Here is a 9,158-nt window from a genome sequence, read left to right on the forward strand (position 1 = left end):
TATGCAACGCCTGGGTCCCAATGTTTGTTGCATATATCCAAGTTTTACTGTACAGATATAAATGAAATGGAAATTATTTTATACTTTTTAGTGCATTTTGAAGTCGGATTTTTTTTTGTTAAAAATTATTTTATTTCACACATTTTAGTGGAACGAGCAGTATCCGAAGTTTACTTGCAGGGACATGTTTAAAAAATCGCGATCGGTATATTCCTTGGAGGGTAACCCTAAAGAATAGGCTTTTTATTATAATAACAATAGTTATTAACAATAAGAAGTTACATAAATGTTGGGAAATCGAATCATCGCGAAATGATCTACGAAATGCGAAAACTTTCATCGCAATCGGTGCATTCCTTGAACCAGAACGTATTTTGCAATAATGAAAACCGTTCGGAATAAAAAAATGCGAAATGTTTTTATAACGGGACCAATGGGAAAACATATCCTACAAGACGCAAAAGATTTCATTCAGATTGGTCCATCCGTCTCGGAGTAATCAGCGAACGTACATTTAGAAAACAAAGTCGTTAGGAATAAAAAAATGCAAAATATTTTTTTTACGGGACCAATAGGGAGTTATACTCTACAAGACGCAAAAAGTTTCATTCCGATTGGTCCATCCGCCTCGGAGTAATCGGCGAACGTACACCGCACGTACATGAAATAGCACGCTTTTTTGCAATAAAAAGCGTTCGGAATGAAACAATGCAAAATGTTTTTTTAACGGGACCAATCGGGGGACATACTCTACCAGATACAAAAGGTGTCGTTCCGATTGGTCCATCCGTCTCGGAGTAATCGGTGAACAAAGCCAGAAAAAAAAAATATACACATCGAATTGAGTATCCTCCTCCTTTTCGAAGTCGGATAAAAAGCGCTACAATCGATGTAAGAATCGATTTTGAGTGTAGTGAAAACGTTCCTGAAAATACTAGCGCTTACTGTTTGATCATTCACGATCGTATCGTGCAGTACAATCCACTGACCAATGTAGTGCGCAAACTCTCTTAAGTGGAAGAGGGTTTAGATGATGATCATCCCGCAGCAAAACCAGTCATTTTTCGCCACAAATTCAACTAATCAAAATGAATGTACCAACATTCGTGGACATTCAAGGCTTCAAAAGCGATACGAACGAGTTTTTCGTAAAGGAACTTGCCATCTTCCAGAATGGGAATCGCGTACAATGTTTCATCTTTGCGTCACCATTTGCTAAGAAAAAATTGTCGAAAGCAGAATTAAGACAAATAAAATGGTTGACGCAAAATGATCACGGTTTTGAGTGGGACGATGGTACCGTGCCGTATTCACGCCTTCAAGAGTGTGCCGCTTCGTGTTTGAAAGATAGTATTCATGAATCTGTATACGTCAAGGGCATTGAGAAAGAAAAATGGCTGAAGAAACTTTATCCTTCAGTCAGTCCAATCAATATAGAGGTTTTGAACAACGATGACGATCTACCGAATTTGCCAACCAAGAGCCGGCATATTCAGGATGGATGGATGGATAAACATATGTCATGCATCGCGCACAACGGAGCATGTGCTATGAGAAACGTATCGATATTAAAAGAATGGTGGTTAAAAAAAAGAAAGGAGGAAGATGAAGAGCTGTGCATGGAATATTATAACCGGCCGGGGGATGACACGCACATAGATGGACCTCCACCGAAAAAGAAAAATTGTTACATTTGTGTTAAAACACGAAACATTTAATATAATTTATTAATTTTGTTCATTACTGTAAAATAATAAATCTATTTAGTAAAAATATACTTTATGCGTCTTAATGTTGTTTTACCTAGATCGATTGTATGTGTAACGTTTGTGTTTCATATTCCAATGTAGGAGATACAAAAGGAATGTTCTTCTATTTCAAAGACATGAGGGAGTAGGGCGAAATCCATGCTTACACGCAGACACGTGTCGATGTGCAATCTGGTACAGATAGAGAGAGCATCGTCGAGACAGACTTTTGGTCACGTTTTGCTTGGATGCCTCTTTGACGGCTTGCTGACGCGGTTAACATAAGGGGGGTAGGGTGAAATCCATGTTTACAGGTAGACACGTGTCTATGTGCAATCTGATACAGATTGAGCGAGCATCGTCGAGACAGACTTTCGGTCACGTTGTTGCTTGGATGCGTATTTGATGGCTCGGTCAAGAATTACATTCCGCGCGCCCGCCGCCGCCGCCGCCGCCGTGCCGCGGAGAAAAAGTGTTAATCGCGGTTAAAGCTCGTCTACGGTCGCGGTTAAAGCGCGTTCACGACGCGGACAAGCAGCTTTTCCGCAACCTATAAAGAGGCTGAATCATTAAATATATGGTTATTATATAGACGATATGCGTTTCGCAAAGCAGTCCCTGTATATCCTTATTCTCGATTTAGACGAGAGGACAACACGCATGGACGATCGTCGGCGACGACACGGACCCCTCTTGCCGAATACGATACGTGGTATAATTTGCGGTCCATCGAACTGCGGTAAAACGAACGTCGTAATTAGTCTGATCGAGAGCCCGAACGGTGTAAGATTCAATAACGTATATGTATACTCAAAATCATTGCAACAACCAAAGTACAAATATCTCGAACGAATTTTGACAAACGTTCCTGAAATCGGATACTTTTCATTTTCAAATAATGCTGAAGTCGTGCCACCGAACGAGGCGCTGCCCGATTCGGTGTTTATATTCAATGACATTGCGTGCGACAAGCAAAACGTGATAAGAGAATATTTCGCTATGAGTAGGCACTCGCGCGTGGACTGTTTTTATCTCTGTCAGACTTACGCGAGAATACCGAAACACCTAATTCGCGACAATGCCAACCTTTTGATCGTGTTCAAACAAGATGGCACGAATCTACACCACATTTATAATGATCATGTAAATACAGACATGTCGTACGAAAAATTTTGTAAATTGTGCGCAGTGTTGGGAACAGAAATATGGTTTCGTAATAATCGACAAGGACAGCTCGATGGATCGTGGCCGTTACAGAAAAGGATTTAACGAATTTGCCGTTTTCTGAAACATTTAGTCCTTCGATAGAACGCTTAGCGAGTAGACGTCTTCTCTTTGCAATGGATAATAGTATTATTAAAGAATCGAGTGAAGTTGCGAATGCTATAGCTAAAACAAGCGATGCTATACGCAAAAAGCGCCGAGCTCTCAAATCGGAGAGCATCGACGAAGAGAGAGTCATCGAAAAACGATTGAGACCCGTAGTAGAACCGCTGGAACAAATTATCGAGAATATGTCAGCGGAATCGCTACTTTCAGACACGATAGATATAAAATCCGAGTCGACATTCCCAACTTTGAATATTAAAGAACCGCAAAAATTGACGTCAACTCCTTTTCTTAACCCTCAAAGCGCACAAACTGCAAGAGCACGCATTTATTCCGAACCTGGTACATCTTCGGGTGAACAGACGGTGGATGTGACGAAAGATCGTTCCGATTTTCATCGTGAAGAATCGATACATGCCGTTGAAACGTACGGCGACAGCGACGAGAACCTTAATGTTTCTATGCAGCGAATTTTGGACACGCCTAGCGAAAACATACGTAGCCATTTCACGGAAAATTTGGGGTCGTTGGCAGCTAAATACATTCAATTACTCTTTACCGATCGTGAGAAGAAGATAGATGACATGTATGGAGTATACGTACAACGCAACAAATTAATGCTTGGAAGTTCAGTTTTCGACGTAAGCAAAAACGACGATGTGATCATTAATGGGATGAGGTACAGAGGAACAACTGGTTTGTACGAATTACTATTTATGAGAATGCCTGATGATGCCTTGTTCAACGATGCTGATTTACACAAGTACGCGGAAATATTAAAGTCGTCGAATGCTCATAGACGCAGCCATATCTCGTCGGGGCTTGTGAAAAGTAACAAGGGTTACAAGTATAAATATATTATTGCAAAATTGCTTAAGAGCGAGCGGCGTGGAGGTAATCTGATACCGTTCGATATGGTGGCTAACAAGAACGCGGTGGACTACGTGCACTGGAATGACCCAAACGAGCTCGTCGATAGATTACGTCTTCTCGCATCCTCGAAATCCGCAGGACATACGGGGCATGACAACGAGATCGTTTCTATAGTCGAAGAACTTCGAGAAGCCGGGTTGATTATAAATTGACGCGTTCGTAAAGCATGATGTTAGTTTACAAACATGAAGAAGGTGAAGAGCAATCATATCACGGACGAGAAGATACAGCTGGTCAAAGCGTAGAAAATCATGATGTTTATTTAGCACAGAAATTTCTACAACGATAGGGAAATACAGTTTTCATTGAGTGATTAGGATTTAATTCTCCTCACAGTTTATGAATAGGAGGTATTTTAAAATGTTTGTAAAATTATAAAGATTATATGAATAAATAATTTTTAAGTTTTATATTGTGTTTATTTTACTATGTCAATTACAAGAAAATGCCATGCAAACTGTTAGGAGAAAATTAAAGTGATGAAACGGCCGCGGGAAGACATAAGATATAATTTTTTAATTAGATATAATTTTGTAAATGAAAGGAGTAGGAGGAAGGGTGGGGCAAAAAATAAATTACATCTATACCTTTTGTATATTTTTTTATTTGAAAACCAGAAAACCTCCAAAAGAAGAAAGGAAACAAACTAAAGTAAAAATATAATAATACTAATAAAACGAAATAACATAAGATATATATATATAATAATAACATAAGATATAATAATATGGTAATAATAAAATAAGATATATAATATGGTAATAATAAAATAAGATATGATAGATAGAGCGGAAGGAGGAGGATCGCCAATCCGGCTATAACAGATAAAATAAAATATGCATTAATACGCAAATCTAATAAATCTAATAAATCAAAACAGACAAGCAACTTACATCATCGTGGCGGGCGAGTTTGTGCAGGAATTCGTGGCGGCGATACTGAAGTTGTCACACGGTGTGATGTCAAGAAGAGGACCACAGATGTCGTGAACATCTTTCAAGATATATAATAAGGGCGAGCGGAAGGAGGAGAATCACCAACCCGGCTATAACATATAAAATATGCATTAATACGCAAATCTAATAAATCTAATAAATCAGAACAGACAAGCAACTTACATTATCGTGGCGGGCGAGTTCGTGCAGGAATTCGTGGCGGCGAGCGGAAGGCAGAAAAACACTACCACCAATCCGGCTATAACAGATAAAATAAAATATATATTAATACACAAATCTAATAAATCTAATAAATCAAAACAGACAAGCAACTTACATCAATTTCATACCCGAATAGATATCGCAGGTCGAAGACGTCGATGTTCTGACAGTGCCTTCGCACTCCTTCGACCCACAGCTCGTCCAGATTTCTCCGGTCGGCCGCCCGCTCCCGACGAACCCGACGCTCCCTGCACCCGATTTTAAAAAACAAATAAAATTAACACGCTAAGAGTAATTGCTAAAAAACTACTTACGCTCTGTTTTCAAAAATGCGGCCAACGCCTCCAGTTGTAATGATGTGATTTTGCGCGCCATTGTAAATAACGAAAACACGTCGGTGATGCGTTTATAAAGCACTGAGAAACATCCCCCTCCAAACTCTAAGACACTCGGCACTTCCAGTATCATGCTAAAAATTCTGAAATTAATCTGTCGAACGACTCGGAAGAATTTGCAAGGTTTGTAAGAACTCCGAGTCAGACGTCTCTCTCATGAAATTGCAAAGTTCGCAAGAACTCGAAAGCCTACAGGCTTATAAAGATACTTGGAAATTAATAATATTTTACTCGTGGAGCAAAGAATAAATTGTGTTTTTACGAATAATTATTTATTTTATAATGTCCCCAAGGCAATGTTCTTGTGGATTGTGGAATTATGAATCGTTTATCATCGTAAGGACTAAGCACCTTCTTTTCTTCACATATAGAATATATATTGTTGTTACGCCCCGGCGGAAATTTTGAATTTATCCGCCTTGCGTCCTTTATCAAGCCCTTTGGGGTTCCGAGGATTTCTCATGTAAGGGTCGTGAGGTGGATGTTTCACTTTTCCGCCAATCTTTTCATTCCTCCTCTGCCTTGTACATACTTGTCAAGCCTTTCGAGGTTCCGAGGATTTCTCATGCAGGGGTGTATAAGGAAGAGTTTGAGTTTAATTCTTTTCTATTTTTGACTTATTCTATCGCTTTCTTTTCTTTATTCTACTCTACCCTGGAATCGTGTATCTTGTCAAGCCCTTGGGTTCCGAGAATTTCTCATGCGAGGTACACGGGGAAAGGTCATTTCTGTTTCCTTCTTTACAGTTGTTTACGTGACCCTCCTTGAAACTATCGTCGCCAACCATGTAATACAATACCGTTTAATACCACGCACAAAAACTCGGGCTCAGCTCGAGAGAGAGAGAGAGCCGTAAGCATAACACCAGCGCTACGCAGTTAGCCAGTGCTTCGCATTCCGGGAATTTCCCTTGGTAACTGCGTAGAAACAGGAAAACCGTAATAACTTCTTTGTCGAGAAAACTCTCTCCCTCTCATTTGCACAAAGCGTCAGCCGGTCCGATCAGGATCATTATTACCTGACCGAATGATAGTGTGAAAAGAATGGATGGATGAATATGAATTTAAACGACGAAACTAAAATAAATGAGAACCCTTACAAAGCTTAACGTCGCGAACGTTCGACCGCCGTTCGAAAATCAAGGGTCGTTCAAAGCAATAAACACTATTGTGTTCGAAATTCTAAGAACTACCTAGCGACAACGGAGAATTTTGAACAAAGGAACGTTCTGGTAGAAATGTTTAAATTCATCGCTAATGAAATGCCGATTCCACCGAAGTAATTATGCGAAAGATTGTAAGTGAAGGCATAATCGGCATTGCGATCATCGTAAATGCATCGTCCGCTTTTGCGCTGATAAGATCTTATTATAAATCAGGAAAGATAAATAATTCTGATCCTGCTAAGGGAAAATAAACGGATAACGGTTTCAATTGTTAAATTATATATCTCAATTTCAAGATCATTCATGTTTCAGTCAAATTAATAGTATCATTTAACAGTTCAATATTTGGAAAATCAAATTAAATCAATAGCTATAAATTAGCAATAATATATTTAAAGGAAATACTGCGTAGTTTCTAGAAAACCGTTGAAACTATCATGGCGACGTAGTAGAAAGAAAAAGGAACACCAAAGAAAGGGGATGAAGAATCTTCGTCTAGCTCGCGCGTCTTAGCCAATCACCGGGCACGCGACACTTCTAAGCACGTGCCACGATTCGTCAATCCGTCCCCTCCAAGGACGATGATCGCGCGACGGGCCCTTCGCCCGTCGATCTCGCGCAAATTTCGACACTCTTGATCGATCAATCGTCGAGGTGCGTGATCTTGAGCCCGTGTGTCCGAGAGACAGAGTTGTTCGGAAATCGCGACAGTTTTCCTCTGCGGTAAAGTCCTCCGCGTAGCAAAGCAGAGTGCCGTGCGAGTTGAAATCGTCGGATTCTTAACAAGGACTCACAGACGCGCACGTTAAATTTTCCTTCTCCCTAAATTTCTATCTTTTCTTTCTTATTTTAAATCGTTTGCTCGCGTAGGATTTCGTATTAGCTTCATTCCGGGTGATAAAATAATCATATTCTTTTCCGTTCGTATTCGTTTGTCTCTCGTCGACGTACTCGTTTCGTTTAATTCATTATCGCCGCGACAAGTGCAGTGTTCACAATCCTTACCGTTCTTTGGTGTTCCAGAATATCCAGCGAACATAGTGATCTCTACAAGCGAATTTGTTATCTTGTATTGTATTAAACAGCGTTTCGGTAAGTCGATCCATTTACCATTTTTGAACACGACGACTATCTATTGGCAAAACGGGCGATCTGTCCAGCCCTTCGGGGTTCCGAGAATTCTCCGGTCAGATCGTTTCATCGTTTGAGGTATCGATAATTACGTACAACTAAAATTGTGTTACGATTCCGTTTTTCACAATTCATTTCTTATTCTATCAAAAGGGGCACCTTAGTCCTGCCCTTTCGGGGGTGCCGAGAATATCTCCGGCTAGGGTGTATCCTCACGGCGGAAATACGCCAAATTTCAAATTAATACAAGGGAAGACGGCATCGCTACAATCATCTCCCGCGATCGTTATAAAGTGTAAATCTTCAAGTGTAATCTCAGAGCGTGTATCGCATTATATTTTTGTTACTTTTATAAATCATCTTTACCCTTGTTAATCGATACGTATAAAATGGTATTATTCAATAATGAGTTTCAAAATTTAAACATCTTCAATTTTTGACTTTCTAAACTCCGTTAATTCTTGATTATTAATTCTGTTAATTTCATATTCTTGATTCTTCTTCGTAATTAAATCAGTTTTACCAGTTAACCAGTTTCAAATTTATTTCAAACACACCAAACACATTTCTTTTGGTTATACACGCCTACCATTACATACAGATTCAAGGAGGGACCCGTACGGGACCTAAAGCGCTGAACGAACCCAAACGAAAGATTAAAAAGTTAAATTCTAAACTCTAACATCTTGATAATTGTCTTTCGTCTTTTAATTTGTCGAGAGCGTTAACCCGCTCGAGACTGGTGGCAGCGATACCAACCATCGCGCTCAGAATAGGGTAAAAAGTATAGGGAATTGCCTTTCAATCTTCTAGTTGAAACAGCAGTCTTTCTTTCCCTTTTTCTATTATCCTTTTACGTTGCGCCGTCGCACGCGCAACGTAACATTGTGCAATTTTGAACGAATACATCTCTGTTCACGATGCACTTCTAAACGATCAAGCAACGTATATAATCATCGAAGGAAATAGTTTTCCTAACTACGTTACTTTTGACACCCTTCACTTTTTTCGTGTTCCGTTTGCCCTCTACGCGCAAAGCAATAATTTTCGACCGAAGTCCGACAAACTCAGTCATTATACACCCATCATTTTCATCCTTCATTAATCCTGGTACTTTTTTATTTACTCGTGGCATACTGTAAACATTGTCCTCGGTATAGTCGCTCGTGTCACACCGATGTATATCGCGTTTCATTACATCGTATATGTCGTCACATTCCAGTTCGTATATAAGACTGTCTGTGTCTGTGTATAATATTTTACAAAGATGTTTAAATTTCGGCCAAACATAATCATGATG

Source organism: Osmia bicornis, chromosome 7 (genome assembly GCF_907164935.1).
Source record: "Osmia bicornis bicornis chromosome 7, iOsmBic2.1, whole genome shotgun sequence".
Taxonomy (NCBI): Eukaryota; Metazoa; Arthropoda; class Insecta; order Hymenoptera; family Megachilidae; genus Osmia; species Osmia bicornis.